Source organism: Teleopsis dalmanni, chromosome 2, assembly GCF_002237135.1.
Source record: "Teleopsis dalmanni isolate 2A chromosome 2, ASM223713v2, whole genome shotgun sequence".
Taxonomy (NCBI): domain Eukaryota; kingdom Metazoa; phylum Arthropoda; class Insecta; order Diptera; family Diopsidae; genus Teleopsis; species Teleopsis dalmanni.
The window spans coordinates 240,108,106-240,117,469 of NC_051847.1; positions in this window are offsets into that span (position 1 = coordinate 240,108,106).

Consider the following 9,364-nt stretch of genomic DNA (forward strand, 5'->3'; position numbering starts at 1 on the left):
AGTATTAGTATTAGTAAAATACAAATAATTCAGATTTAAATATATTCTGCCTATAATGTCTAATAACACCTGTTACATAAATAAAAATTAAAAATAAAATAAAAAAAAAATTAATAAATAAGGAAACAAATAAATAAGATATTAATATAGTTTGTACATTAATAATAGTTAAAAAATTTCTGTGTTACCTGAGTTTCCGAATAACCGAATGAATGATAAAAAAACTTTGTAGTGGAAACAAATTTACATCTAATATATTAAACAGAAGAGATCAGTTTGGTCTCAATGGCTGGAAACAATTAAAATAGTACTCTTCCTTCTTTATAAATATTAATGTGAACGAAAACAAGAGGATATGAGTCTTAATATTCAATACCAAACCATAGGATCGCATAATAATAAATAAGCAAATGACATATGGTCATTAACACATGGCGATATGGAGTTTACTGGGCTTCTCAACTTATGGACAGAATCCGCAACATGTTTTAAATGCACTAATAAGATGAAAAGAATGATTGAAACAATCAGTTGTGTTATCAACGTGGTACTTAAATTAACTGGTGTATACCTACTTTTTCGATACAATAAGGCATTTGATAGGAAAGAAAAATTTCTAGAGTACTTGGTTAACAGTATGGAAAGCATGTGAAATAGAATTAATATGAGAACGTAGACATTTGCCCGAATTGTTGTATTTTTTTTAGTTCCCATATGCCAATGTGTGGTAAACACACATTATTATGGATCATTATGGAGTCAGTCTAAGAAATGATATATATATGTATAGCATTAGTATATAAACGTCATTTATATAAATCAAAAGAAGATTAATTTGTCCTAAAATCGATAATTTATATATTATAGCATAAAGAGCTTTGAGAAGTGAAAACTGATTCGCTACTCCCTGTCTGCTCTCTCCCAGTTAACTCCCAGTTAACCCTTAAATGAATGTTTAGTCTGAAACAAAAATTATGCAAAGAAGTTCTTACAGAGTATAAAGTGAGTAACTCAGCTTTGAAAACTCGAAGCGACATATGGTTGAGTAAATAACTCATCTTTGATCATAACTACATTCAACAACACCAAGAACCATAAACTTTTTGATCCCCCAAATATCTACTTTTTTAATTCCTCTCTGAAGAAGAGAAAGTAGTTGAGAACAGTTGGTCAGCCATTATATTCTCACACGTTTAAGAGTGTAGAATACTGATTGGTTGGTAATTTAAACAAGTAAATGTTTTCTTTTTTTTTTTAAGCTGGAAGAATTTGAGCTTTCTTTCAGTATCAGAGAAAACTTGAAGTTATTTAACATTGGTTAACAACTGTCAGACGACATATAAGCAACAAGTTCAAGAAATTTAAGAAATTTCTTTTTTTTTTATCGTTTATTTTTTTATAATTATTAGTGCCGTAAGTTAATCAATTACTGAATTAATTAAAATAATGTCGATAGTTATTTATGTTTTATTAAAATATAAAAAATAGCACAAAATATTAACTTCTTAATAAGAATATCATTAACGGCTGACTATATTATTTGTTTATAGTTTTTATTATATATTAATAGCTTATATTAGTTGTACACCTTTTATTAATTGATAGTTCACAAAATTATCTTATTAACTTAGAACTGTTTTTTTTATTATTACTTAAAATTCAATGTTATTTTCTCTTAAAATGGCCTCACTTGAGTTCATAATAATTTGATTTACCTCGCCACACTTAATTCATATTGCAGCAATTCTTCCGGCATTGTTTGTCAAAAAATTCACATGCAAATATATATCAAATCGGGGTGTCTACACACAAGAGTGCGCTCAACACCTCTTAATGAATCATTAGATCCGAAACTGTCAAAACAAGCTGCGCATGTAAAACAGTAGCAGGCCAAACCGCAGCCGACAGCGCCTCAAACCGCTGAAGCCACTGAAGCCGCTGTAATTTAATAATGAAATACGGCAACGACTGCCCATAACTCAAGCGATGCTTTGTCCAAACAAAATTTAATACAAGTATTTTGTGCATTCCTTTCATTTGTTTAGATTTTTATTTGAATTGTTTATTTAGAAAATAATTTAAACATTTTTTTTATAATTACTTTATGTAAAATGTTTGATTGTACAAATATTTCGAGATGTAACACTTCACACGTGTGCTTGTTTTATAGCACTTATTTGCATTGCTGCTACTCTGAGAGTGTTAATTGATACTTAATGCTTAATATATTATTGAATAGATATTAAAACCATCTATACGAGGTATCTTACTTGTATTGACATATTAATTAACACATCATTACGTACTGAAAATCACTTGTTATTCAGTGTTTTTATACAAGTTTAAAGTAAAAATTAACGCGGCTTTTGTTGAGCTCGTTTAAGTAAAATTATATCATTTTTAAGCTGTAATTTAATTGCAAAATACATTAAAAATAATCATTTTTAATTTTATTAATACATTACAAAGTATAGTCTCATATAAAATTATATTTTTATTCATTCAAATATTCTCTATGTTGTACTGATAACTTATTATTTAACAGTGAAAACTCAATATTTCTATGCCTTGACTTAACTGTTAACAATGTTGGTTATCCCATATATTACATTTTTTGTGCAAGCTACTTTTTTTCGGAAGATATTTCTCTTAAACGGATCGAATTACTAGTAATTAAGTTAAATTTCCTTTTAAAAAATCCAAGTACTTGTTATTTCATAATGTTCGCTTCTGTATTAAGGAAACCTAGATAAGTGGTTTGTAGTTAATTAAAGTTCTTCAAAAACTTAAAAAGTTAATCTTATCAAAAAAAAATAAATTGCTATTCTTTACCTACTAAAATTCTGCAGTTAATATTATGAGCCTAAGTGATTGCTAATAGTTCCGTTGAAAGCTGACTGACTTAATAAAGAAATTTATTGGGCTTACATGTATTAACATCTCTTTAGAATGTACCAAATTCGCTAATTTATTTAATTACATTTCTCTGAAGCGCGTATGACACATGAGATTTGTTTGTCAAACTTTTTTGACGTCGCTTGCTATTGCCCAGCAGAAAAAACAACAAATATACTATGAAATAAAATCATACAAGCACTTAAACGATGCTTTTGCTTCCATCCCTTAAAATGAGTGAAATTTTGCATGTAAGTCGACAAAAATTCGATTGTTTACGAAAAAAACACTAGTAATTTTGAGGAACACTTAACATTTTTTGATTTCCATCCAATTTTTTGTCAAATCTTCAAATGTTGCTATTACATATCAAATTTGACACAAATTTTGAATTTCACAAAAAACTTTGACAAAAAAATCTCATGTGTAATACGCGCTTTAGATTTAACCATCATAAGTACTAATTACGTCGTAGCAATCCACTTCGATTTAAGAGGAAGTTTTTAATCAAAACTCATTTTCCGAAATCTTGCCTGTAATTGTAGGCGTGACCACTATACGCAGAGTGTTAAAATCACAGACAGAAGTAATTGAATATTTTGCTCGCCTGGGCTTAGTTCCTTTAACATGAGTAGTAGCTGTACACTAAACTACAGTACTGAATTGTAAAAACCGATGGAAGACTGATGCAACATGCATTGCTTCCCTATGAACAAGTAAGGATATTCGATTAATCATATGCATAGGTGTACTCTTTTTCTCTCTATATATAGGTGCATAAACTTTGGAACATAATTAATTGGTCCAAGAATTGAAAAAATTCACATAGAAGAAAAGGTCACGTTTCATTTTTAACATTAATTAATATACAGGGTATCAAACAAATTGTTCACTCAAATAGTTAAAACCAAGCGAGAGCTTTGAATTTAATACACATCATAAAATTTGATTCCTAAGATATGTTTATAGTGAAGTGGTCTCGGAAATTACTGTGAATCTATTTATCTTCGCCATGAATTCCTTTCATTATGGCCTTTTTTCTGCTATTGGGCTTTGAAGTAAGGAATCTACTTTTTTTTGGAACAACATATTGGAAATTTACTAGGACCTTTAAGAATTAATAGTAGTGGGATCAAGGAATCATTAATGGGAATTATTTTTTATTATTTTATTATTATTTTTATTCTTTATTTTTATTCTGGTTATATTTTCGTCTGTTTTCAATTATGTTTCTGTGTCTTCGTAAACTCATTGAGGTCTCATAACGTTAATTCATCCCTTCACAGCTATTGTAGGCATTATAATTTGGTGATACCCCTCCCAAGTAATCTTCCGGTCTATTTCTTTAAGTAATAATAGTTAATAAACGTTGAATATACGCACATACACAGAACAAATTTTTCAAGAACTTATACGGAACATTTTCAAAGTAAATTTTAGATTCCACAACGTTAAACCTAAAAGTATACTACATTATGTGTAGAATATCTGATATATCATGCAATGCAATATTTTAGCCACTACTGTATTTTTATATTTTTTCGTAGTGTTAATTTTAAAATTAAAAATAAAATAAAAGACATTGTTTAAAATTTTTGAAAAATATATATCTTTGAAGACAGAAAATTATAGTTATGTTTAAAACAAAGAATTTGATAAAAATATTAATAAATGGTGTAACAATTTGAGTTGAAATATTGATTTTAAAATTTTTTTGGGTTGTACTGAAATATATGCGAGTGAGTGTATATAGAATATTAATAAAAATATATATTTATATTTAATATTATATACTACATTTCTAAATAACTTAATGACAATGTTACTGATACTATGTCTATGCAATTTGTTGTTAAATAAACGGGAAATTTATTTATTTTAAATTTACTGTTTTATATTTAATTACAATATGTCAATTGACAATTTATAATAATATATCTAATATACCGAAGCACTTTTAATTCCTACTATTATTATTCGATATTCAGATGTCTGAGTTGGTGAATCAGCACCTTTACTCTATTTTATCTGTGGACAGTTTTAAGTCACACTAAATACGGGGCTTTACGGGGCTTCATAATATGATGGATCGGATGTCCTTGTATCTGCCTGTGTTTATCAAATTTCGCTGTATTTTTAGGATACTGAGAGTTGGATTATTGTGACTGTCAATTGTATTGAATAGTTTCAGAGCACGATCTTTAATGTATTTTTCAACTGAATCCACTCTCAGATCTCTGTGGATATCAGCTCCTCTTACATACCATGGGGCGTTGACCAGTTTTCTTAAGGCAATATTTTGCCCTCTTTGAAGAATTTTTAAAGTTGAGCTTGGCGCTTGGCAAAACGCTATACTGCCATATAGTAGTCCTGGTTTAATAATTTGCTTAAATATGCTAACTCTATTCTTTATGTTGAGCTTTTTGCTGCTGATGAGCGGGTGAAGGGAGTGTAATATTCGAGCAGCTTGAGCTCGTTTGGACTTGAAATGTGCTTTCCAGGAGTGCTTGTTATCAAAGGTTATGCCTAGGTATTTGAGAGTATCGGCCCATTCTATTTCTTGTTCTTCTACCTTTAATTTTCTGGGAGCTTACACTACTATTGAATACAACTCAAGTTTATTCTAATTCAAAACAGTGCTCACAATTATGGTATACTGATGGGTCCAAAATAGAAGATGGCAGTACGGGAGCAGGAGTTATAGGACCGAAATTCCGCAAAGCAATTGCAATGGGAAAAACTGCATCCATATTTCAGGCAGAGGTCCATGCCTTAGAGATATGTGCAAGAGAATGCATACGAAGGGGCACCCGAGGTACCAAAATATGCATCCTTTCACACAGCCAAGCAACTCTAAAATCTTTAGCAAAATCCTTATTCCAATCAAAGTTGGTCTGGGAATGCTTTCAACTTCTCAACACCCTAGCATCGAGGAACTATGTTACTCTTATGTGGGTACCGGGACACGAAGGGCATGAGGGCAATGAAATAGCAGACTCCCTAGCAAAGAAGGGTGCATGTACTCCTTTTATTGGTCCAGAGCCCTTCTGCGGGGTAACAAATAGCTTCACAAATAGCTTATTATCCGAACGGGAGAAACAACATCTACTTGAATACTGGAGAGCCCAAACAGGCATGCGACAGTCAAAATGATTCATTGATCCTGATCACATCAAAGTTGATGCTATCCTTGGCCTTAGCAGAAACGATATTAAAATCTATACTGAACTTCTTACAGGACACTGTACACTTGATTACCACATGAAAATTATAGGTGTGGTAGAAAGTGACTCCTGCCGACTCTGTCATGAGGAGAAGGAAACATCAGAACATGTTCTATGCAACTGCCCAGCGGTTGCAAGACGTAAACTCCATTACCTTGGAAGCGGGATATTAGTCCCAAGTCAAATAGGTAAAATTAAGTCCACAGCAATTACAAGATTTATAAATAGTCTAAAACTGTCCTAGTTGGGCCTTTAGGCGCACAATAGATCTTTTAGGTCGGGGTGCTTCAATATATATCCAGTTCAAATATCAAGTTCAAAATCACATGGAGTAGCATGTTTCAATCCAAACCAAATGAAGTACTTGTATTTGTTTACTACTTTCCAGAAAATATATATTTCTACCCAAAATTAATTTTTTAATTATGTGGTGAATATACTTAATGCTAATTGGACTCTATGACTTACCATTCCATAGTTCCATACCATTCCATTAAGTGGGGAAATGGTTATTTCTGTGAGTAACATTAATAATTTTTCTTAAGAGTTTATAACAGATATTTGCCTGTTTTGCTATCAATTCAATCGAAGCCAGTATATTATACGGTTTTTAATTTTTTAATTACAGATAAAATTTATTATCTACTAGAGAATTCGATCACCCAGTTTTTTTAACATAGAGTTTCAGACCACATAGAGAGACCTTATGAACTTTAACTACTAGTATTTAATACTTAGACTTGCTATTTTATTTAGATTATGCGGCTTGATTGTTTTCATTAAATGAACTCTGAATACCTTCATAATAGCTTTGTCTAATCTACATTTTCAAACATTGAGGTACTTGTAGTGTAGTTGTGTATTCACAGAATGATCAAAAACTCAGTTGCTCTGCATAACCTGTAGTTATCAGCTAAAAGTGGCTAAAATATTTTAAACATTTAAATTCATCATTGTTAAAAGGCGTTCTTTTAAATATTTTATAATTTTAGTTTACAGACATTTATTACCCAGATATCTTCAACATTCTTCTCAATTATGACTTTTCTTCAATCATTCAACACAATTCAGTTGACATATATGTCATTGTTTCTATATGGATATACTAAATTGGATTAGCTTACTAAAGATTCTGAAAATTTCGACTACATTAACGCAGTTGTATATGATTACTATTAAAAATTCAGATCTAGATCCTAATCAATGTATGATTGAAACTGATCTACGTTCTTAGCAGGTGCTACTTAATTTAACATTTTATCCAATTTGACCATTATGTCTTTACCCATTATAATGAGCACAACATAATCTGAATTAATAGAAAAATCTGTGCAAACATCGAATTCTAGAAGGTCGGGTATTTTGTTGGGATCTATTAGCGAATATAAGTCTTATTCACAATATTAGGGGATGCTGATTATTAGTGCATTTATACAGTTCTGTGCCTTTTTATTGAAATTCTTAATTTTAGTATGGAATTATATCCCTCACCTTGACTAAATAAATTATTGAAAAATGTATTATACACCTTACATCTTTTACAACTTGCATCTAATCTTCTAAATAATTTAGGCAACGAGAGCAAGACTCTTTTTGTTTTAAACATTTAATATTAGTAAGGTCAATCTCAGATCGTCGAAATCGTCGATATATCGAAAGAGTTTACTGCCATACAATATACTTTTATAGGTTCATATTGTTGGCATCAGTGCCTTTACACAATAGCGATTTTAATTTTATATCATAAAGTATATATATATCATTTATATTCTTTACATATTTATTTACATATTAACCTGATATTAACTATAACCAGCAATAGTGTTTTTTGCTCACTAGATTTCTGTCCAAAACTCTCTATTGCTTTCTAAATCTTCTTTTGAAGGTTTTGAAATGAAATGGTCTGTTTCTTGAAACCACACTCTTCTCTTTTCTAATTGTTTAGTATGAAGGTTGATATTTTTGTAGATTCATAGAAGAAAATTTGATAACTCCAGTTTGTAGATTCATAGAACTTTTGCTTTTAATATTTCTCTTAAAGGTTTCGATTTATCTTTTAAACTATATTAATGAAGGACAATATAGCATATAAGAGAGTCACAGTTTTCCTAATCCTATACTACCAATCCTATACTACCACTGCTATGTCTCCTATTGTTCTTCCGGCTTGCTATTGTTCTTAAACTTAATCATAATAATATTATAATATATATGAGAATGTATAATATTTTATACTTCAAATATAACCTTGCTACTTACTTTTCTAAGAGAAAAGCACTGCAAATAAAAGTGATAATTTATATTGATGGACTTGAAGTAAACAGTGGCGCTGCAATTGCCAAGGGCAATTATTCCAAGGGGCATGGCATACTCGGGACTTACTAACACAACTGATTTCAAAACTTTAGAAGAAATTTTATTTAAAAACGGAAAATAGTCGCATACATCTGTTATAGAATAAACTTATGTCATTACCTTGTCTGTATATTATCCTTAATAATTCCTGAAACCAATAGAACATTGCCAAGTAATTGCCAAGGGCAATTACTCCAAGGGGCATGGCATACCCGGGACTTACTAACACAACTGATTTCAAAACTTTAGAAGAAATTTTATTTAAAAACGGAAAATAGTCGCATACATCTGTTATAGAATAAACTTATGTCATTACCTTGTCTGTATATTATCCTTAATAATTCCTGAAACCAATAGAACATTGCCAAGTAATTGCCAAGGGCAATTACTCCAAGGGGCATGGCATACCCGGGACTTACTAACACAACTGATTTCAAAACTTTAGAAGAAATTTTATTTAAAAACGGAAAATAGTCGCATACATCTGTTATAGAATAAACTTATGTCATTACCTTGTCTGTATATTATCCTTAATAATTCCTGAAACCAATAGAACAGAACAAGCCATTGCATTTGAATACATTTGAATTAAAAATTATACGTGTTGTGTATTAATATCATAGTCTCCCATAGATCTGACGATTGAGAAATATTTAACTAGACAATCTTAATTTCAATCCGATATGTAGTCTTCTAAGTTAAGATATCAACTAGTGCTGATACACCCAACTTATCCCAACCTTACTGAAAAAGTCTTAGTAACTTGTCTTTCTCATCTACTTAAGACTGGATTTTAAAAAACTTATATTACAAGCATCTATATATTTATATAGATCCTTTCAATAAATAAAACATATGATTTTATTATATCGGTCTTTTTAGTTCCTTTT